Here is a 24,719-nt window from a genome sequence, read left to right as displayed (position 1 = left end):
CAAAATAAAAAACATAAATTTTGTTAAACAACTTCATTTTTTTACTCTTATCTAGGTCCTAGGAACTCCAGAAATATGTCATTCTTATTATTCATTGGAAAAACATATCTTCATATTTTCTTTTACGCAATAATCTCATTATCATCAGCTGATCAGTAACTGATGACATTTAAAAAAAAACAATGTTTATTTATCACATATGTTTAAAAATCATGGTAATATAAGTAAGGTTAGGCATACGAACGGCAGCCGTGACTCGAGTATACTCTCTATAGAGAAAATTGTCTCTGGCACCACGGTATTAGCCGAACTTCGGCAAATCAACGGTAACCGAGGATCGCCCAAGGTTCGGTCTTCGGCAAAATGCTCGGTCACCCCATATGGGACGGTGTCTCTTGGTCGTCATATCGAATTTTCATTATTACCAAAAATGTGACTTGTTAACTTACCCTGTACCCTTCTCCATAAACTATTTTGGTGGTCAACCTGTATCTATATATATCTTATATTAAATAATATATAATGATAATAATATAAATTATAAATAATTTTTAACTATTTTTATTGAAATGCATAAATACTTGTGTAAAGATGTAGTATATATAGCGTATAGTAATATATATATGGTGTATCTATAGTGTGGTACCTTTATCCTCATCCAGTCATCCCATTCAATGAGTTGAGTTCTTTTTTTATATGTGTGTACACAATATAAAATAATTTTTGAGGGACCTGTAGAGAAAAACTTGGGCATATTTCGAATTAGCTATGCTATAGATTTTTATACTAAATTTAGTAATCATCCTTTTATACGTCTTTGGTGAATAATTCATATAGATTCTCTGAATGGTTTATGAGAAATTAACAATCAAAGAAAGCCAAACAACCTAACCTACAGCCAAATAACCTAACCTAACCTAACCATGCTCAGTTCTTAATTTTGGTAGGATTTTAAAGCTTTAAACTTGAGTAATATTGATAAAAGTTTTTTATGTAAATGGTAAAACATTTTTAAAAGCACTTATTGACTTAAAAACCAACATTTATTACAACTTCTTCTTATACCACCATGTAAAAAGGGCTCTTTTTAATCATTAATTTATCGTAAACCAGAATCGACTTGAAATTTATACAGAAGGCGTATTAAATACTCATCAATTGACATACAAAATTTTTTGGTAACACTTTCGTCCTAATAAAGTCTAAAAAAGAAATGTTACAGATTTTGAATACTTAGATGTCTTAATTACTGCAAATGCTGACGAAGAGACGAAAGAAAAATTAATAACAGGCTACATAAAAGAAGCAAGATCGTCAGTAATTTGAGAAGCATCTTGCGAACAGCAATGGTATCAAGATCGACACGGATTTTCAAAACAATCATCAGGCTGACGGCACTCTATGGAATTGTAAACATGGGCTATGAACAAGGCAGCGTTTTAAGGAAAATTTATGGAGGTGTAAAAGATGAGTGTGGGCTTTGAAGAAGAAGGACAAATGAGGAACTTTATGTAATGTATAGAGACTCCAACATTGCAAATGTTATCAAAGCACGGCGCGTTGGATGGCTAGGGCACATTTGAATGTCGGATAAAATAATTCCGAAAAAAATGATTACCGAAGGAGGGATTCAAAACGGAAAAGAGGGAGGCAGAAAAGAAGGTGGATTGGAGCCACGGTAGAGGATGTTCAACAGATCAGAATTAGGAACTGGGATTAATTCCGATCTTTTGAAGATCCCCTAAATCTAAAAATTCTAAAAATCGATTAGGAGCAGAGAATTTGAAACTTCATCCACCGATACGATCCATAATCAGGCTGGTTTTGTTCCACATTTAACAAATATTTTTTTTTTGTGTATTTAAATATGAGAAAAGCAAGGTGAGGAGGTAAATGTACTATATATATGACTGTTGAAGCCAAAGAGTCCTCCACAATCCACACACATAGTCCACACACATGTACACATACACAAAATCAAATGACATTTATACTATATGTAAAAATCCATAAATTATGAACGGTATACCACGAATATATTCATTTATTACAATAAATGTTCACTAAGTTGAGGTGTATACGCGTTTTATAAAATATATTTTTTGAAAAAAAGTTATACAGTCAAAACCGGTTACGACGACATAGTAGGAATCGTAGAATAGGGTATTCTACTATATTTGAAAATGTACTTCAAAATGTTGATTTTGATGACCCGGTGAACTTCGTATCACCTGCAACTTTTTTTTTTACAACTTTTGGTTCATGATTATGTCAACCTTTAGACTCTAATTTATTTTTGTCAAAAATTAACACTGGTTGTATTATCTACGGTAAAAATGGTATTAGGTTATTAAATGAAACTTGTTTGTCATTTTAACATGTTTTATGTGTTTTATTAACACAACAAAATATAATCAATATATCATAATAAATATATCTATTCAATTTAAAGCTTTTTGATAAACTACGTTTTTAGTTTGGTTTTTCGGAGCATAAATATATAAAGACGATGGCTTTCCTACACGTGAACACGCGACATATAGTTGTCCATGCGAGAAGCATGGAAATTCTAAATTAATCTCGCAAACTTCCAACGACTGGCCTTGCGATTTGTTTATGGTCATCGCTAAGGCCAGGCGCATGGGTATGTTAATAAACATACACAATATAAACAATATGGGAATAAACACAAATAAAACAAAAGTAATTACAAATATTCTTCTTGAGTTTCTTCTTGAAATTTTTGGTTATGTTTTACAAAAATCCAACCCACACCCACACCCACACCCACACCCACACCCACACCCACACCCACACCCACACCCACTCGCACTCGCACTCCCACTCCCACTCCCACTCCCACTCCCACTCCCACTCCCACTCCCACTCCCACTCCCACTCCCACTACCACTACCACTACCACTACCATTACCACTACTACCCCCACTACCACCCCCACTCCCACTCCCACACCCACTCCCACTCCCACTCCCACTCCCACTCCCACTCCCACTCCCACTCCCACTTCCACTCCCACTCCCACTCCCACTCCCACTCCCACTCCCACACCCACTCCCACTCCCACTCCCACACCCACACCCACTCCCACGACCACTACTACCCCCACTCCCACCCCCACTCCCATTCCCACTCCCACACCCACCCCCACCCCCACTCCCACTCCCACTCCCACTCCCACTTCCATTTCAACTCCCACTCCCACTCCCACACCCACTCCCACTCCCACTCCCACACCCACCCCCACGCCCACTCCCACACCCACTACCGCACCCACACCCACACCCACACTCAACCCAACCCAACCCAACCCAACCTAACCCAGCCTAACCCAACCTAACCCAGCCTAACCCAGCCTAACCCAACCTAACCCAACCTAACCCAACCTAACCCAACCTAACCCAACCTAACCCAACCTAACCCAACCTAACCCAACCTAACCCAACCTAACCCAACCCAACCCAACCCAACCAAAAATTACAAAAATTGTGTTTTTTTGAATTTTTTATGATTTTTTCGATTTTTACAAATTGCAAAAAGTGAAAAAAAGTTTTTGTTTCCGATTTCGATAAAACTAAGTTTATAAGGTAATTTTGACCCGAAAATTACAAAAATCGTGTTTATTTGACCATTAAATGAGTAATTTTCGAGATATTTTATAAAACTGACTGTAGAGCCAACATTTTCATTCTGCTCAGTCTCTGAAATTATTCCGCATTGAATCTAATTATTCCGAAATTGTCTGCAGATAATTATTTTTACCTGAATATCTGAGACACTGAGTAAGTGAGACAAATTTACAGGACCTTTGAAGTCTCACTTGGCTAGGTTCCACTGTATTTATATTTTATTCAGTTTGGATTCGTCGGTATAACGGATTTTGACTGTATTTTTTCATTTTTTCTGTTGTGTGTAGTACCATTTAATTATATTAACATGCAAAAATATTTTTTAGGTCCTTTTTTTCTTTTTTAAATTTCTTCTTATCTGCTGTGTGAGTGTGTGTTTGTGTGTATGTGTGTGTGTGAGAGAGAGAGTATGTGTGCCTGTATTGTGGACGACAACAGGTTGTTTTTTGATATTTTCTCAAACGATGTATCATAAATATATTTTTTGTGAGAGTTTAGTGTTTTGTATCATATCTTTCGGGAATATTTGCTGTTGAAACAGAACACAGGGGCTTTTACAAGCAAAACTCGTGGACATACCTTGAAAAGTGGTCAGTGAGGTACCGGAGAATTTTATGACCACCTTTTGAAAAAATTCATGGAGGTCGTCAAAATATGCAGTACAAGGTCGCCGGTATGATTGCCAAAATATCCTGAGACCTGACAAGTTGACTTGACCGACCTATGACTTTCCAGTACTAAAAAACTAGGTGTGTCATTCTGGCTTTGCGAAGACCTTTTACCAAAAGATGAAAGGCCATATTAATCTAATCCGGAAAGTCAATACTGCTTTTTACTATGTACCAAGCCCTCTTTCACCCTTTTTTATCTCGGTATTTCTACATTTAAAAAAAATCCATTGAAAGCACTTTTTTTCCTAGCATCATTATTTTTAAGCGTTACAAACTTGGGACTAAACTTAATATACTATGTATATTTCATATATACATGGTATAAAAATAGTGATGCGGATGGCCTCTATTATAGACGTGGTCTAAGAAACGGAGGTTAACCCCCATTATTATTACTATTATTATTATTATTATTTCACGAGTTTTTTTGCATTTGTGGTAGGTACTAATGAAGATATTATAATTATAAAAATGACATTAACTATTTTTATAATCATTTGATTCTATCGTGTGATATGAATAATAATTAATTTCTGAGAGATACTGAAATACTAGTTAGGTTTTTATAGTTAATAACTTGATCGGTATTATTTCTGGTCCGCCTAGCGCCTGTCGTCTATCTTAGCGCTTTATTATTTTATTTATTACTAGCAGTTATCCATCCGATTCAACGAATAATTTCATCTTTAAAAACAAACACAACTGCGTTATAACCTCTACTTCTCTTGTCCTCATTTATACTCAATTTTGTTTACAATTTTATGGGTTTTAATATTTGATACGAATCTCTATATCTTTAAGTTATTCCCTATTATTCCGGAATATTGTTCCATAAGACACGTCTATCTGCCTTCCAAATTTCAACCAAATCCTTTCAGTTGTTTTTGTGTGATTGATTAACAAACATCCACAGATCCAAACATACTAATTTTCAATGTTTTTACCTCATTCTTTTATTTTCTTCTATTTAGCAGCAACAATCCTTGAAAGACTATAACTAACCTCCAGATAAGTAGGTAAGGTATTAGAAACCAAAACCAACTACCAGACAGTCCTTTTAAAGGCGTTAAAAAGAGTATCGTTCAATCTCTTCCTTCGGAAACATCCCAAATGAACTCTAATCAGAGGTGAGTTTTGAGCTTTAGAATTGGAACTGTCAAACTACGACTGAATTTGTAACTAACCCTGGCCAAGTGTTGGTAAGCTAAGGTTTTATTTATTAGCCTTGGTAAAGGCTTGATCAAGGGTTTGCAAATTAAGACTTAATTTATTAGTCTTGACCAACCCTTGGGTAAGGACTAGAATACCAAGGCTGAATTTCCTACCTCGTTTGCATCGTCAAGCTTGGCATTTCCTACTGAGAAAATGCTTCAAGTGAATGGAAAATGCATTGCCATGAATTGGAAGTGATGCATTCAAATGAATAGGGTATTATCGTTAGTCAAAAATAAATTATGAAAAAAGTTAAAATTTATGTAAAAATATACTTAAATATTCTGATTTCGAGTCATAAAAGCACTTTTTTTCTTTTAAAATATTAAAATTAAAAATCGTAATTTTTAAACTGTTATCCAGTGACCTAAAACGCGGGCAAGCCCTGCTGTGATGTCATGTCGGTATGAGCCATAGACCATCAGCTAGTTCAGAGTAGACAACTGGGTATAATATATCCATAGATAATAAGTATTTATATTTATTATAATCAGATGTCTATGAATATATCTGTCAAACTTTTATTTGTGTTATTTCGTATAGTGATACCCATATTACGTCATCGAAGTAGATGCCCGCGTTTTTGACGGTTTAAAATGTGTATTTTTCCGAAATAAATTTTTGGTGGCTTTTTATTAGCAAAATCAACATTTTGATGTACTTTTTCAAAAATAGTGAAATACCCTATTAGAAAACAATATGGCTTCAATAAAATGAGAACATGATAGTCATTTATCAGAACCTGACTCTAAGATCAATTCATAAAGTACATTCGTTGGTATAAAAAATAATAACGTTAAAAAATCGTACTCACGTCAAAATGAAAAAAAAACAACATTTTGCATTCAAGATTAATTTAATTTTTGCATTGATAAGAAAGGTGTTAAATATTATTCTTTAAATCGTTAAAGACAAAAAAAAACGTAAAGAATTGCATCTATCAATAGTTTGAATTCCCACGTCTGTATTTATAAAATGATAAATTTATAAAATAAATACATAAAAAAAAACAAACCACACACTAAACACAATTGGTACATATTATGAAGTACCAACTTAACAAAAAAAAAAAAGAAAAGAGTTGAATACTCGTTTTTAATAGGAAGTTTTTTTTTTTTTCTTTTTATAATAACGTATTCAAAATGTAAGAAAGTCGCTTTCGAAGGTGTAATGTTTGACGAATATAGAACTTTAGGAAATTGGTGGTAAAAAAATCTGCTTAAAAAAAGTGTATAACAAAAGTAAACTGAAAAGCGTTAACACAAATGTGTTTACATGACAGATGAAATTTGAGATCCGTTTTTACAAGATATTTAAAAAAATAGCATCTTTGTTTAATAAATGTGATTTAAATGTATGGTGTCTTTATTTATTTTACATAAATAATCTATTCGTATCAGTCTTGTAGTACATTTTTAGATCTTTTGTCGGTTTCATAATGGTTTCTGTGTTTTTATTCAATTTGTTTTCAAAACTTGAAATTAAAGGCATTTTTCAAAAGATTTGCAAAAAACTGTGTTTGATTTTTTTTTGTTTTATTATTTGGCACTTTGATGTCGTCTGAGAGGGTAAAAAATTTTCGTTCATTGACCATTATTCATGACGAGTAAGTGTATTTTTAGGTCGGTGATTTATTGAACTGATGGAGGTGTGTTTACATTGATGCACAGGTTTTCAGTTTATTTAAAGCTTTCAGGGACCAAAAATGTTACTGTAATATAAATAGGGTTACCACCTAGGTCAGGTCTCTCACCTGGTAAATTATGAAGGTGGTGTTGTCGGAGGGGCGAGGACAATTGCATCGGGAAATTAAAAAAAGTATGAAGTAATATAAATATATTAGAAATTTGCACATTTAAAAATTTTGTACGAAAACTATCAGTCAGTTTGTTTTGGCATTAATCCTTAAGTATCTATCAAAACTTAATCACAAGGTACAGATTTAAAAAGTTTACACAAGCATGAATAAAACAAAACGTACAAAGATAAAAATTCTGCACGAACGTGACTCTAATAGAACGAATATAAAAGCTTTACAACTGACTTCTTATCGTGATACCAACAAAATAAGCTGAAAAGTCCTATAAGTTTTAAAATCATTAACAAAATCAGTTCTCATTACTCTAGGTCAAATCAATCATGGTGGCGATTCCGCAATCATAATGCTAATTTTTGCTTTTTCAACCCTTACTACGTGGTTGGGTTAGGTTAGGTTATATTAGCTGTCCACAAAAGCTATAGAGCCCATTGTGATACTATGTATGTGTTTTACCACCTATCCACTGATATTTTTATTTATCAGTTCCTCAATTTTAGAAGCGGAGTGCACCTCTTTCATGCATATACCATGCACTACACCAGCCCATCACAACTTCACAACTATTCATCGAACTCGCTACCCTAAGCATACCGCGGACGGACTACTATGTATTTGCTCGGCCAAATTGTCAAAAACCCGGCTGTTGAGCAAAACCAAATAAGCTAGTCACTGCCGAGCGAGGCCCAAACAGGTTTCAATCCTATCTATAAATTTTATTTCTTTTATTAGCCCACTCCTTTAATTTCCTTTATTCCTTTCGTATTTCATATGCACGTATATGATTATATTATCTGAAAATTCTATTCTGATATGAAGTTTCTTTTAGATAGACATGCTTTTAGTATGCCTTCTAAAGTACATAGATATAAATATGTGATCCTTAATTCATCTGTTTTTATTCCATGTTGTTACTGTAAATCTTGCATACACTCAACTCGTCTAATGTTGTTCCAGAAATGTCATTCTTACTTAGAAAAACAATATATAATTACATTGTTCTAAATATCATACACATATAAACAGTTTTATAAACAAGTCATAAATAATCATAAATTATGCATACTTATACTAGTTTCACTATTTAAGGTCGTAAACAAGCTGTAATCAAAACTGTTATTGTTATCGTTCATTTAAAGTAGATCGACTGTTTGGGCAAGTACGGTGAATTTAATAGGGCTACATACTTGGTTTATCAAAATTGGATAAAATTTGGATGTGATGAAGCAAAAGTAAATATTTTGGATTCTGATGACGTCATTAAGTTAAACAATTCGATTTTTTTGATAACACAGGCAAATAAAATCCGATCTTACTGTAATTATTATTGAAATCCACTAATTTTAGTTCATTCTTTTCAGCGTTAATGTCATTTTTTCGCTATCTAACATTTATATGCTTAATTTCGAGACCACGACTCCACATTCTTGAAATCTATTATAGCTAGGTTAATTTTGACAACAAATTTGAAAAGTATGACCCAAATTTAGTAGGATTCCATACTTGGTTTATCAAAATTGGTTAAAATTTGGGAAAGATAGAGCAAAATTAAATTTTTTGGATTTTGATGACGTCATGAAGTTAAAAAATTCAATTTTTTGATAACAGAGGCATATTTGATCCGATTTTATTGGAATTTTTTTTGAAACCCACTAATTTTGGGTCGAATTTTTCAGCTTTGATGTCAGTTTTTGGCTAGCTATCATTTATGGGCTTAATTTCGGGACCAGGACTCCAAATTCTTGAAATCTATTATAGCTAGGTTAATTTTGACAACAAATTTGAAAAGTATGACCCAAATTTAGTAGGATTCCATACTTGGTTTATCAAAATTGGTTAAAATTTGGGAAAGATAGAGCAAAATTAAATTTTTTGGATTTTGATGACGTCATGAAGTTAAAAAATTCAATTTTTTGATAACAAAGGCATATTTGATCCGATTTGATTGGAATTTTTTTGGAAACCCACTAATTTTGGCTCGAACTTTTCAGCTTTGATGTCAGTTTTTTGCTCACTTATGTGCTTAATTCCGGGACGAGGACTCCACATTCTTGAAATCTTTTATAGCTAGATTAATTTTGACCACAAATTTGAAAAGTATGACCTAAATTTAGTAGGATTACATACTTGATTTATTAAAATTCGATAAATTTTGGATGTGATAGAGCAAAATTAAATTTTTTGTTTTAAACCCAACCCAACCCAACAGTTAAAAAATATATAATTTCGGCATATAAATTCGATTTTTTAGATAACACAGGCAAATTTGATCGGATCTTATTGGAATTTTTTTTGAAACCCACTAATTTTGGGTCATTCTTTTCAGTTGCAATGTCAGTTTTTCGCTAGCTATCAATCATTGCTTAATTCCGGGAACAGGGCTCCACATTCTTGAAACCTATAACAGCTAGGTTAATTTTGATGACAAATTTGAAAAGTATGACCCAAATTTAGTAGAATTACATACTTGGTTTACGAAAATTGGATAAAATTTGGATGTGATAGACCTAACTTTCCGAAGTTATTTCCACTGTGAATGTTAGACTTGTGACCTCTAAAAGTTCGACTTGTCGAAGTAAAGTGATTATTTTTTAAATTGAAAACTGGATGTAAATAAAATATTTTTTGATGAACGGACATTATGAAAACGCACAACAGGTATGCAAAATATTCTGTTTACCTTTACATTTTCTATTGTTGAGAGTTCGTTATTGCATTTTAAAAAGAAATTATTACCGATATGACTTATAGAAAATACAAATTGGTTGATTTTGTTAACAATACGTAGATACAAGACTTTATAAAAAAACAACTTGTGAGCTGCAGACCTCCATCACTCTGGTCATATTTTCTCCTCAGTATTTGCTTCAATCGTTTTATTATTCACATTTTCTTCTCGTAGGTGTTTAGCTAACGAGATAAGTGGCAAAGCGAGTAAAGGCGCAATTACGTGAAACCGTTTAGTTACAGATAACAGACAGCGGCTTTCTATCAATTCTAAATTGTGAAAATACTCAAAATCTGTTTAAAAACTGTTTCACATAATTATAACACAAAGTTGATCACTCATGCCAAGTTCACAGTGAGAAGCAATATTAACAACGACTCCGTGGCGCAACGGTAGCGCGTCTGACTCCAGATCAGAAGGTTGCGTGTTCAAATCACGTCGGGGTCAATCAAAATTTTTTTGAGCATGGTTTTAAAAACTGTATTTTTGCAACAAATTAAGTAATGAAACTTCTTTTTATACCATGTATATATGAAATATACATAGTATATTAAGTTTAGTCCTAAGTTTGTAACAAAATTTTGGTATAGGTGTTCATAGAATCACCTAATTAATCCATTTCCGGTTCTCTGTCCGTAATCAGGATAACTCAAAAACGCAGAGATATCAAGCTGCAATTTTTATAGCGTGCTTAGGACGTAAAAAGTGAGGTAAAGTTTGTAAATGAGCAACATTGGTCAATTGGGTCTTATCTCAATTTGTAAACCGTTAAAGATAGAACTAAAGTTTAAATGTAAAAAATGTTTCTTAAAAATAAACAACTTTAGTTTGAAACATTTTATTGGGAATTTTATTTATTTTATTATATGGGAATATTAGTTATGTATGTGTAATGTGAAAGTGTAATCAACACAGTCTATACATGGAATTTAAACAATTAACTCTGTCATTTTTTTGTTTTCATGTAAAGAATTGCATGTTAGTCATAACAGCCTCCTCTAACTTCAAAATTATCCACTAGCAGCGCTGGCGTCGAATTTATTGTCCCTACCATGACTACGCATACAACGAATAAGAAGGGAACATAAAAGGCGTATTTCAACGACGTCCAATATGGTTAGGAAGACCCAAAACACCCGCCTCCCCCCACCCCTATTGGCTTTAAAAACAGTTCATAAGTCTGTATTTTCATGGAAAATATGACTAAAAAATATATATGTTTATGTACATACACTTTTTAAAAAGATTTTCATTGTTCGTGATATTATTAACATAACAACTTTTCACCTGATACTTCTCTCGTTCGTTCGTATATTATTTGAAAAATATCCTTACAGACAAGTAATAATTGGATTAAATTTTGTATTCAATAAAATAAAATATAAATAAAAGAAAAAAAATAAAAGATACGAAACTTCTATTATTGTATAGAATTATATACATCTTTGATAAAGTTCCGTAACAATCTTGTATCAATAGTGTATCAATAGTCAATAGTGAAATTCGAGCAAATTTGGAATTTTGTTCTTTAAATTCAGGAATGAGCACTTTCTCAAGGTAAAGATATAGGTTTTGTGATTTTCCTGATATTGTAGTTGAAAACGTGACGTCATCACCTTGGAATGTTTTGAAACTTGAACGTTCGCTTCTATCAAGCATATATACAACGTTAGTTCTATTTTCTATTCATAAAGGGCGCTCATGTATTCAAATTTAACGAGAATTCTATTTCCAATTCACAGGTGGCACTCGTGTTCTAAATGAAGAAAATTTGAAATTTGATTTAATGCTTAAAAAATATCGTAAAAGATAAAAGTTATATGTCAATTTGACTAGTTTTTGACGTTTTCGTTTTGAAGTGCGCCGTCAGGTAATGTTTTTTTTGGCATAAACAGAATCTGTGATAAATTTTCTTCATAATGAAAACTTTTTTGAAGCTCAATCAATTACCGATTAATTTTTGTACAGTTAAGATTATTATAAGGTACAGTGTTAAAAATCACAATTTTAAAATGAAATAATTCACAATTTTGTCCCCAAAACTGTGTTTATTGTGATCAAGGAACTTTGAACTATCACTTACCGCAAAAAACAACTGAACATTCGCCGTACTTGATCAAACGGCCGAAGTACTTAAAGAATATTTATTTTACAGTTCTGAAAGTGTACAAAGATATAGTGTAGTATTTTCTTTTTTAATTCTAGTTTATGCATAGTTTAACTGAACGAGTTAATTTTTGTGTAGTAATTTAGCGAAAAATCCTTAGCGAATCAGAAATCGGTAAACGGAATTCATAGAAAAAAATTGTGACAAACTCTATTTCGAATCATTTCAATAAAATCAATTAATATCCTTGAGCTTATTTGCATTTTTTGGTTTGTAGAATGAGAACATATATACTGAGCCATGAGTTCAAAACTTTACTCACACTTGATCGAAGTGTCTTATATTGTATTGCGAAAGTAAGTATTAATAACTTATTAGTAGTAAGTTTTACTTCTTTTTTATTGATATTTTAGACCTAATTATCTTGTTGAGCTGAGTCACACTTATTTTTTTATCGGTAGTCTTTTCAGTATTCAATAAAACTTATAATATTGGATGGTATAAAAGAAACGAATTGATTTGAATTCGTTACAGATATAACCACACAGAGATCGTTTGGAATGGTCAAATTTGCTCATATTGCGAGATGTCGTAAATCATAGCATCGCATCCTGATCAAAAGTCTTAACGGGCATGCCATTCGAAATGCACTTTTTTTAGTTATGGGTTATGGAGATCCATTTTCTATAGATCCTCCGACTTAGAATATCTCAAAACATGAAAAAAGGATAGTTGAAAAATGCTAAAATTTGCTCTCTTTAAACGACAGCTATTTTTAAATTTGATTTTTAAAATGAACGTACACGAAGTAGTCACGGTAGAGTTTCACGAGGCGTTTTTTATAATGATCCTCGACTCGACTCGACCTCAGCCAAGATAGAGTCTTCACTACCCTCGCTTCGTCTCTACCTCGGCCGAGGTAGAATGTTGACTAGCCTCCACTAGCCTAAATTAAAGTTTTACAATCTTTGACTTCAGTTTTACCGCGATTTTTAAAACACGGAATATAAGTTCCTTATTGTGAAAATTTTTATGACTCCTGAAAAATGATTCATTATGACTCGTAAACAAAAATTCTATTGCTGTAGATATTATTAATTATAAATATATAAATAGATATTTTTAATTATATTATTATACATATATGATAATAATATGATAATATTTTAATAATTAAATTATAACATAATTTATTATAAAATTTTATAATTAGAATAAGAGTAGAGTAGCGTAGAGTATTTATTAATTTTTATATCATTTATAATTTATTAAGTATTTTCTATGTAATTTTTAATAAATTAGGCTTAAAATTTTTAACCTCACCAACCTCTGCCTCGTGACTCGAAGCCGAGGCACCAAGCGAAGTGAGGCTGCTTCCTAGCCTCGGTTCAAGCAAGGTTCACAGCAAGTTCAATCACGGTTTTCAGTAAAATGCTTGATATTTTCGATCTATAGTTTAAATACGATGAAAGTAGTTTTGAAAATATGAGACAGGGAACGAAGGGGGACTTAATTAGTAGACATTTTTAACATATTACATAAATGCATGGTTAAAAACTGTGTTGGCGGACTTCATTAAGGAGGTTCAATCTTTGTTAAAATAATTTTAGGTACAAAATTTTTTTTTTTTAGTTATATTTTGATTTTAAATTATGATATAACTCGACAAAAGTCTTCAATATTTCGAAAATTAAAACACATGACGAAAAATTTGTATCCTTACTTTAAGTCTAAGCCCTTCAAGTTATTTGAATCCTTAATCTACCCAGCTCGTATTTCCTTAAAATAAGACTAAATACAAAGATTTTGGCTGAAATTTACAAGGAATTCAATTTTCCTGTACAATTATGAAGCATACTGTACACTAATTTCACTACAGCAACGCTACGGGGCACTACTATTGTAATAATATGAAAATTTAAGACAAATAAAAACCTACTATGACATACACAAAAACATTATTCAGTACAGAGTGATTTTAGTTAATTGAACCTATATAATATGTTCAAAAATGTATACTGAAGCTGTAATTAATTTTGATAACTGAACCATTTCGTCGATCGATTCGAAATTAACGCAGCGAAATTAACTCATCAGACTTTGTAGATCTTTGTTATCCGTTAAAAATTTTTGTTTCTGTAAGAGCTTTTGATCAGAAAGTTAGATTAGGTTATTGGCTGTCCACGAGGGACATACTTAGGCTATAGAGCCCAGTGTGATACCATATATGTCTTTTACCACCTTTCCACTGATGATTTCATTTATCAGCTCCTCAATTTCAGAGGCTGAGTGCACCTCGTTCACACATATACCATACACTACACCAGCCCATCACAACTATTAATTAAATTAAGTTTGTTGCGACGGCGGCAATCGAACCTCGCTACCCTAAGCATACCGCGGACGGAATTGATTACGCCTTAACCAATTGAGCTAATACAGCGACTAGGGTGCTTTGATCAGGTTATAATTGCACAAATTTATTTAATAATTTTTTATCTCTCGGTAAAAATATTGTCCATATATTATCATACATAGAACCAATATCATATTTTGTTTTTGATCACAAGTAAATCGTGATAAATTTTTGAAACATCAAGAATAGAGATGGCCACACAGGTTGCTGTGTGCTATGCGAATGGTGAACATAGTTTTACGTTTATGGAATGATATAAGCGTTGAAGCGTCGTTGTTCACTTTACATTTTAGCGAATTTCCGAAGGAAATGGAGCTATTGATTTTGTACTGATGATGGCATTTTGAAAAAATTTCTTCAAATGTTCAAATGATCGTACCTAATAGACGTCAAAAATGACCATCGTTAAAATTTATGTGTCTGTACTCTCTCTAGCGGTCTCAAATTTGAGTCCGATTTGAATAAAATTTGATATCACGGAGGATTTTGGTATTTGAAAGGTCTAGTTCGTTAATGAGAAAAATCGACCGATAAACAAGGGGTGGGGGGATAAACAAGGAACTCTTAGTTTTCTAAATAAAAATTTTTGAAAAATTAAAACTGCAATATTCAGTTTTAAAAAAATGTGTTCTTTTTGCAATCTCTGATGAAATTCGCTTAGCTAACACAGCTCTTGCGGTACGAATTTTTTTTTAAAGAGATATATGAAATTATTTCTTGTAGTGCATGGTTAAGCTGCTTTTACACGATGGAATCTTAAAGGACGTTCATTAGAATTAGGAGGGGGGGGAGGATAAAAGTTAGTAGACACAAGAGAGATCGCGAATATATTAAAAATTTGGCAATATCGTATGACTATGTATTCATATACAGGGGAAGGTATCCTGTAAGGACCCTCCTAAGAAAAAAGTGGTTATCACAAGAGTAAGAGGTTATCACATGTTAAAAGGGTATCATAAATCGCAATTCAGCCCTTTTTGTAAGCTTTGATCTCTCGCGTTGAATTAAATTAAAATAATTTTTTTTAAAGTGAAATTATTATTTGTTTTTAATTATTTCCACACCATGTCCCAACAGTCTCTTATGAAAGGGAGGTTTTCATATTTACACAGAATTAATATCCCAGTTTTTCCAACTTTTCACCTTTTTGTCCTAGGTAAAATTGATTTTGTGCATAGTCTTAGTTTACAATGGGTGTAATAATCATCCAAAACTCTTGGCTGATTTATATAAAGTTGAAAACGTTCAGAAACCTATTTTTAAGAGTAGTTCGCTCTAGATCGGTTGAGTGGGTGTACCATTTTTTTATTTCAGATTTTATTTGACTTTTCGGCACCTTCAGAAGTGCTAATACAATAAGAGAACTAATATAATAAGGCCTATAAGTCTTCGTCTCTGAATCTTTACGTTCTTTAATTTGGTGAACTAAAGTTGTTAAGAGATATCGTTTAAAAGGAACGCAACATGTTCATTCAATGCTTATGCGCATGTTATTTTTCATAACATTTTATGATGAACTAGCAAAGAATTTGTGTTTGTTATTTCTGATTTCATTATTATTATTATTATTATTATTATCATTATTACTATATAAGTATCGTTCCTTGCTGTAAATATACGTATGTACAGTGAAACCGTAAAGCGACATCAAAGACATAATCAATCCTACCTTAGTCTATAATTTTACAGAATAAAATCTATAAAAGCTTTTGATGTTTATATAAATTATACTATAAGTCTCCTGAGGCATACTGGAATTCAGGTTTTGAATGATCCAGGAAAAAATTTGTCTTAATTTTGCCGAAAAAAAATACTAGTAAAAATACTTTTGCTAGTATGCGAAAATAAACAAAAATTTCTGTGCTTTGTCATGAAGAGGAAGAAACTGGAATACACAGTCTGTGTGATTCTCTCTCAAACGATACCTTCGCCTAACAATATTCGAAAGTCTAGTAAAGCTGCAGAGCTTCTGAAACTCCTTTGAAGGAAAGTAGGTACAATATATCAAACTGGTCGCAGTAGAAAAGACCTAATTTAATATAATTTACCATTCCGCTAACTGGTCATTGTAAGCTCGGTAAACATATGGTGAAACTAAATTACAGAAAGATCGCTTATCTCACTTGAGGATACTTACTAATCTTACTTGAAATGAATTGATCTTCACCCAAGTGAACTTAATGAAGTGTCCGCATTCTTCCCTCTTCCATATTCTTTCGAAGAAGTACAAATTCGAGCGAGAAACGTACTATAGCGTACTAATGGTGTTTCGCTTGTGAACGCTTCGCCTTGCCTGACTGCTAAAACGCGGTTTTTTTACCCGAATCAAAGGCAACCAGACGAGTACAGGGGAGCTTCATCTTCACGTTTTCGTCATTACTTGTGTGAGTCAATACCTAATACTGTAAGATGGAAGACACACTAGAAGTTTTCGAGCGCTAACTGGGCGTATCCCTGCTCCATTAGAGGGAGGTCTTGATGGGAGGTACTTGGCACTGTCTGACCCTGGAGGTAAGGCTTAACAAAAATCAAAAATAGCTAGATGTCTCACATACGACTAATGCCACAATCTGTGGTTCAGTACCTGTTGTAACTTTAGCGAAAAGACTCTACGAGATTGAAAATGGAATGAACATGAAAATTTTAAGTGTTTCATTCTTTATAGTATGCATAATTCATACAAAATGCTTTCAGGCGCCGAAAGCTATGCCGCTCAAAATTGTTTTTACTGTATAATAATCAGTACAACAGAAATGCATATTTCCTAACATGTAGATATATGAACGTAACCTTTTCTCAGGTTTATAATAATAAATGTGCTATACCATAAAGTTCTATTATTATCTATGACCATTTTTTTTTCTAAAAAAAAGAAGTATAGATTTGAAAATATTTTTATGTTTACGAGAGAAGTTATCGATAAATACGTAATTGAATTATATTATTTGAATTTGACGCGTATAGCTATATATGTAAATAGTTACATTCGACATTATACACAGAAACTGGTTTATCACTGCTGTCATTTCTTGTTTATGGTATACGAAGGGTAAAGGGAATCAACATTTACATGGAGACATATCATGAGCGCACGTAGGATTATTTCCAGAATGAGAATGACACTTGGTTTACCCAATCTCACCCTCCTTTATTAGAGTGGTCAACCCTACCCTTTTATGTTCTTATCTTTTAACTACCCGTGTCTCAAATTTCCTTCTACCGTCAGATTTTCTTGCAAAACTTAAAATTAAAAAATCCATAAATGGAATATTCGATTAACTGAAGGGGTTAAAATGAAAACCCAGTCGTCAAAAGATAATCTGAAAATCGAAAGGTCGAATTGATTTACCAAATGAGCCACTTGTAATTCAACAATTTATTACTGGTAAGTAATTGATACTAATTCTGATTAAATTTTGGATAAAAATGAGGATAAGTTGCTCGTTATAAAGCAATTACTCTGATTTAAATGTACCATATTCAAATTGTCTATGCAAAAAAATTGGCGCAGTGGAATTAAAGCTCTTTTGAGTTATGAATACCTAAAATCCTCATTAGTTTAATAATCATAGCTAACTAAAAATTTCTATCGTTGTGATCTCAAGCTTTGTTATTTGTAGGTAACTAGTGCTTGCATTATTTGAGAAAAATTGGGCAGGTTCCCTTTTAGAAGGGAAAAAATCCTCGTCGTGCCCTCCTTTCTGGGCGCGTATGGGTAAAGGAATCAAACATTTACATGGAGACATTATTTTACCATAGACTTAACTCATACATATTATTTCCTGTATTAAAATAATCTTTTGGTAAAAAATATTTTATTTTATAATAAGTTGAGTTGAATGCTTATCTTATTTTTAAGTCTTATCTGAATTTGAATTATTTGATTTAAAGATTGTGTGTATGTGAAACTGAATGTCAGTAAACTTAAAATATGGACAAAGTAGAAGAACACCCAACTATGATTGCTCGTCATTAAAACAGAGTTGCGTAAATTTTTTTTTTTAGGTTTTCCGTGAAAATTAGATTAGAAAATCGTTACTGTATGAAATACATAAAAAATATTTGGAAGACTAAAAACAAATGAACATATATGTAAAAATTATGATAGAATATTTTATCTTATTAAAAACAAAAGAATGTCATAAGTCAAAATAGATTTTTAATTTATCTCTCAAATATTGGCAACGTAGGTAAGAATGATACATTTTAATATTTTGATTAAAATGTAAAAAAAGATAATTTTTTTTTTTAAATTGTTAAATTTTTAATATTCTTTAGTTTTATTCTTAGTTTTTGATAACTCATGTGGGAAATAGAAAATTAGAAAAATTTAAACTGATAATTTAGGGCTTGGTATCACTCAATACAATTCCAAGGTTTAGTATCATCGCTACTAACTCAATTAATCGAACTTTCTATTCTTGGCTTTCTGAAATGAGTTTTGCAAGAATGTCTAACGTCATAGAAGAAAATCATGAATTGGATAAATTTTTTTTGGACTCAGACCTATTTTGATTTGAACTAACTGATAGTTCATCTTTAATAGAAAATAGGCCATGTTAGCAGTTATGTTTGTTTAATTTACGTTACCTATTAAAAGTGAACCGATTCTCAGAGGATGGATAATTCTAGGAAATTTAATGATTATTTTAATCCCACAATGTAGAAATAAAATATATTTGTCTATGAATTATCTATCACGTATGTAAACTTTAAACTAGGTGTAATAAACAAGGATAGAGTTAGGTATATAATGATTATTTAACAACGAATCACTAAATAATTGAAATATTACTGTCAAATAGCTTCTAGTTTGACTACTGACTGCTCTTCGTTTATTTAAACAATTCTATACGATCATTTAAACAATTTTCAAATTATCAATTTGTCACACGGAAAAACTTTTTTATATATTATGTATATAAAAAACAATGTCAATACCACACAATCTCTGTAGGTACAACGGAGTGGAAGCGTTTTCCGAATCAAAAGTATGTATAAATATATAACCAAAAGTAGATTTATCGGAATTTAAAACCGACCATTTAAGTCATGGCGTCTGGTGGTTAAAATTCTAACTACAATAAAGTTAAATTTCTCATCATCAGCTTTGCTCGGTATTATTATTATTTTTTTTTTTTGGTAAAAAATCGTTGAAGACGTTTCCGAGATAAAAAGATGTTTTCTACAAGCCCCCGAAAGCCCTTGTATACTAAATTACATGAAAATCATTGAAGCCATTACTGACATTTAAGTTTCCGAGATAAAATGACGTCTTCTAAAAATGGAACCTAACTAGATCGATTTTACGCCCCAAAATCTCCCTGTATACTAGATTTCTTGAAAATCGTTGGAGCCGTTCCGAGATTCCCAATATGTATAATTTATACATATAATATAAAATGTATTGTCTTTAAATTTGCAACCTAAAGTTAACCAAAAAGATTTATACTTTGGTTTCGATACAAAAGTTTTCGAAAAAATGGTTTTTGAACAAAAGTTGTTAATATTTTAAGAACCATTTTTACTAAATAAAGCTCGCTTTATCTTTAACAGTTTTCAATCCACTTTACTCTGTCTCTAAAGAACTGAGGTTCTATGAGCTTCTCTCTTGAACTTTTAAAAACCATGGTTTTTTTTATTCAAAAGAATATGGGAAATGCAATACTCATTTTTTGTTCTGGATTGTATACGGAGGTGCAAATTTAATCCGAATAAATTAACTTTGTGAATCCTAAAAATACAGTTTTAATTAAGTTATATTTTCATTTGATTTATTTATTTTCACTTAATAGATCGGAATCATAGATCCGGAAGAAATAAACCGAAAAAAAATTTCTGTAATGGTGCCCAATTTTTTTAACGCACGGCTTAAAACTTCAGAACTCAACCAAACTCCTTTATAGTCAACAAACTCAACCAAACCACTCGTAATTACAACAATACTCCGAGTCTACAAAATTTTTGATCTTTCCGATTACCATTTTATCATTTTTTAATTTTAAACAAGAATAAGCAAATTATCGAATTATTTACAGTTCCAAATTCTGTCCTGACAATGTACTGTTATTGACATTTTTTTTATATAAATGAGGAAATTGGACAGTGGAAAAAAACGTAATATAGAGTAAAATTTTTTCTCAGTCTTTCAACTCTCTGCACAAAGCGATAGGAATTAAATAACATTTTATTTACGTTTAGAAAAAGTTGAAAATGAATGCTTTCTATTGAGCTGTACATCGAACAGATCGGATCTTTTAATCGAGAAGATATCTGATAATTTTTATATAATTCTATCTAGACGATATTCTTTGCCATTGAGTGTATATTATTAAATTGTTTAATATTTTAGTTATTTCTATTTGGTGTACACTAATTCTAGATAATAAATTTTTCAGTTTGAGTTTCATTGAGTTTTCAGTGAGCTTCATTCAACTATCTAACAAATTATAAATAGCTGCTAATTTTTATTTTTTTATTTGTTTGTTGATTATTTGGGATACAAGGACAAAGTATCCTCAAATGTATTTTAAAGTATACAGGAAAAAATTGGTAATATAATGCATTATTGCACTTAAAGTCTTAAACCTTTTAAAGTATTTTTGAAAGGATTTTGTAAGAAAACCAGCCGGCGGTTTCCCCATGATTAAAAGCAGTCATAAAATAGACAATATTATGTGTATAAAATCAATCTCAATTTCCCTTTTGAAAAAACTTTTTAAACCTTTAAAATTAAATAATTTATTTTATACTCAAATTAATGTTTGTTATAATTCAAATTTCTACACGATATCCCAACATTTTTCACATGTTTGTCAACTATGACAGGACACAAAATGGCGAAGAAGAATACCTTTGTTTTTACTGCTCTATTTATTCTGATGAACAGAACATTCCAAATACTCGTTAAACTAAAATGGAATAATCGTTTTTATTTTATATAAAAAAAAAGAACAGAATCATTTTTTATAACCATAAATAGAAGTCTATCAAAATCGTACATTCATATGTGTCGTGGGGTCGAGTCCTTTGGTTTTTAGTAGCGAAGCGTAGTCGCAAATCATGCTTCTATCAAAAGACAAGTTTGTAGGTACAACACATAGCTATAATACACACACAAAACAGTGCTTTATGGGGATATTCAACAGACATGATGAGTCTTCTCTCAAGTATTTATCTATCGACCACTGCGTATTATTTCGATATACATATACTTACTACAAGAGTCAGGTATTTTTTTGTTTTTACGAACTATTTTTAGAAAAATAAAACCACTCATTTTAACTTCTATTATTGTTTTTGTAAGAAACAATGATTAGAAGTTATTGTAATCGATTTAACAAGCTTTTATTTAGTTTCACCTGTCCTGTTGTCTGTCTGAAATCAAATCTTGCAACTCAAATTTGATCCACCTCCCGAATTCCGATTGAGCGGAAATTTTGCATGCACATTTAATTTGGATGACAATGCATGGTAAGGGTCCTGATTTTCCCATCGCTTCCACCATATTTGATATATATACATTTGTTTTAGTCTTAAATTAAAAATTAAAAAAAAAATATTTTTTAAGAGACAAGCTTTGATTGTACTAATAAGTAGAAAATAGTTTTATCTATAAGTCACTCATAACTGACTATTCGTAAAAGATAACTAGGCATGTGGAGTAGATGAGGCGTTCCGATTCATTTTTGATATTTTAAATTGAGCGCCTCAAACTTTAACAAAAAAGTCGGGTATGATTGATTCATTGATAAAATTATTTTCTACTATTTAGTACAATAAAAGCTTGTCCCTTAAAAAGTATTTTTTATTAAAAATTTTTATCTATTAATATTTATAAGAGATTGAAAGTTGAAAATTGCTATGTAGCTCAGAATTGTGGGTCTATAGAGTCTTATTTTAATCATACCCGATCTCATAATATTAAGAAGGTGACCTTTTGATAATTCCAGATTTTTTTTACGAAACTATTCAAGGTGGTTGCAAATTTGTGGTGAAAAGGGTGAACCAAAATTTGTATACAACAAAACTTTTATGTAATAAAATTTGTTTAGAAAATTCAAGGAATTCCAGGGAGTAATGGGGGGATATTGACAAAAGAGGATCAAACTTATCTTTCTTCTATTTTTTTGTCTAGGCGCTTCGAAAGAAAAATTTGTTATTTTTTCTATTTCTGAGGGAATTTGCTTTGCTAACTCAGCTTCTGCGCTACGAGTCAACACCTTAATAAACAAATAATTTATAGAGAATATCCCATGTTGCTGAAAAAAATTTTCATAGATCTGAGTGTTCTTTAATACGCTACGAGTCAACACCTTAATAAACAAATAATTTATTGATAACATCCCAAAATTTTTCATAGATCTGAGTTTTCTTTAATAGTTTTTGCGGAGTATGTATGAATAAACTCACACCTAAAATTATCAATACCGCCTATATTTTATACGATTTTGTGAAATCTCTTCAGAACTGAATGCAATATAGTTGAATATCAAACATACGTCCATACGTTCACATTAATAATATTAAGTATTATTTATTTCTGTTCCCATTACAATTTTTCGACATGGCTCTTGTTGTAAATAGGTAGAAGTATAGATATCTTGCTGGCTATATTCACAGAGCTGCACATTTTAAAAACCTTCACCGGTTGATTGTATTTACCTGGTTCGTTTATAATATGCTGTTTACATCAACTTGATCAAGCAATTGTATATACAGTGCATGTCATATTTAAGGGATCTTTTCAAGTTTTTTTAGACAAAAAATCATTTTTTGGATGATTTTTTGCAGAAACTTTTTTATTTAGGCCCAAAAAAAAATTACTTTGTATTAGTCGGAGGATATAGCTAAGGGAAAGGAGTGCGACAAGGATGCATATTATCCCCGCTGCTCTTTAACCTGTATTCGAAATACATTTTCGTGCAATCTCTCGAAAACACTAGCACTGGAATCAAAATAGCAAAACAATTAGCAATATAAGATAAGCCGACGATACAATAGTTATTTCCAGTCGGCTGCCTGAACTCCAGCAACTTGTGAGGTTATTGTTGAGTACAGCAAAGGGGATGTAAACGTCCCCAAAACGAAACTTATGGTTTTTCGAAAGTACAAACATAAGCTGTCCTCCGTATACATAACACAATCGTTGAGAAGGTATCATTCTTTAAATATTTCGGGACACTATTGTGTATTACTTACGATTCGAAGAAAAAGGTACTATCCAGAAATGAACAGGCCAGTAGGACATTTATGGACTTGAAGAAATTCTTTACTAGACGTGACCTAGACTTAGGTCTAAAAAAGCTTAACCCTCGCTAGAAACTCATTGTCTGCATGCTACGCCTAAACTATTGAACCGATTTAAATGAAATTTGGTGGAGAGATAATGTAGAGCCTGAGATGCGAAAAAAGGGCTGTAAGAGGTTGCAATAGGGGATCCAAGTTTGGCTTTTCATTAGATATAAATAAATACGACATTCAAAAGAATTTTAACTATCGTGGACCCCAGTTTACATCTCACAGAGCGCCAATTTTTTGTTCACTGACAACGTGAACTCCTGGAGACCTACCTTAACAATATGAACCACTCTGGGAATCACTATTTTAGAGTAATTATTTAAAAAAATTTGAACCTAAATATTAGATTTTTATAAGGCAGCAGGATGATTTTCGACCTTTAGCGCTCAATATGGTTTAGACAGACGCTTAGACCTGACAGTGTATCACGACTACTGCAGGAGCTGTCATAATGGTGAGGTTGAGGAGACAATGTCTCATATTCTCTGTCACTGCTCAGCTCTTGTTATGAGGAGATGGACTTACTTGAGCCAGCCTCTCTTTGACGACCTCTCCGACCCAAAGTCAGTCGATGTCAAAGCCCTCCTGCTGTTCTCAAACAGCTCCAAATGGTTCATGGAGTAGTCTCCGGTGATGGACCAACCCTCATACGGACTCTGTCGTCTAAGTGTGTCCCACCCCAGAACAGCCACTCTAACCTAACCTATGGTTTAGACATCCCGCCTCGAACGGTTGTAGGGTCTTAAACTTTATATTGAACCTCCACTGTACATATACTTTTTCACAAGGTACATATAATGTCTGTAACATATTTTTGAATAA

At 32.1% G+C, this 24,719-nt stretch overlaps 1 long non-coding RNA gene and 1 other non-coding gene across 2 annotated transcripts; one reads left to right on the top strand and one right to left on the bottom strand.

Annotated features, from left to right (window-relative positions):
- Positions 1-2,458: 2,458 nt before the first annotated feature.
- On the bottom strand, positions 2,459-21,052 carry LOC123303100. The gene is made up of 3 exons (XR_006535563.1): positions 21,042-21,052; positions 20,462-20,467; positions 2,459-2,569 (listed from the first exon to the last, which is right to left on the bottom strand). It is a non-coding gene; the product is annotated as an uncharacterized LOC123303100 (long non-coding RNA).
- On the top strand, positions 10,450-10,521 carry Trnaw-cca. The gene has a single exon. It is a non-coding gene; the product is annotated as a tRNA-Trp (tRNA).
- Positions 21,053-24,719: the final 3,667 nt, after the last annotated feature.

The sequence above is a fragment of the Chrysoperla carnea genome, chromosome X, assembly GCF_905475395.1.
Source record: "Chrysoperla carnea chromosome X, inChrCarn1.1, whole genome shotgun sequence".
NCBI lineage: Eukaryota > Metazoa > Arthropoda > Insecta > Neuroptera > Chrysopidae > Chrysoperla > Chrysoperla carnea.
This window is presented reverse-complemented; position numbering and strand designations above follow the sequence as displayed.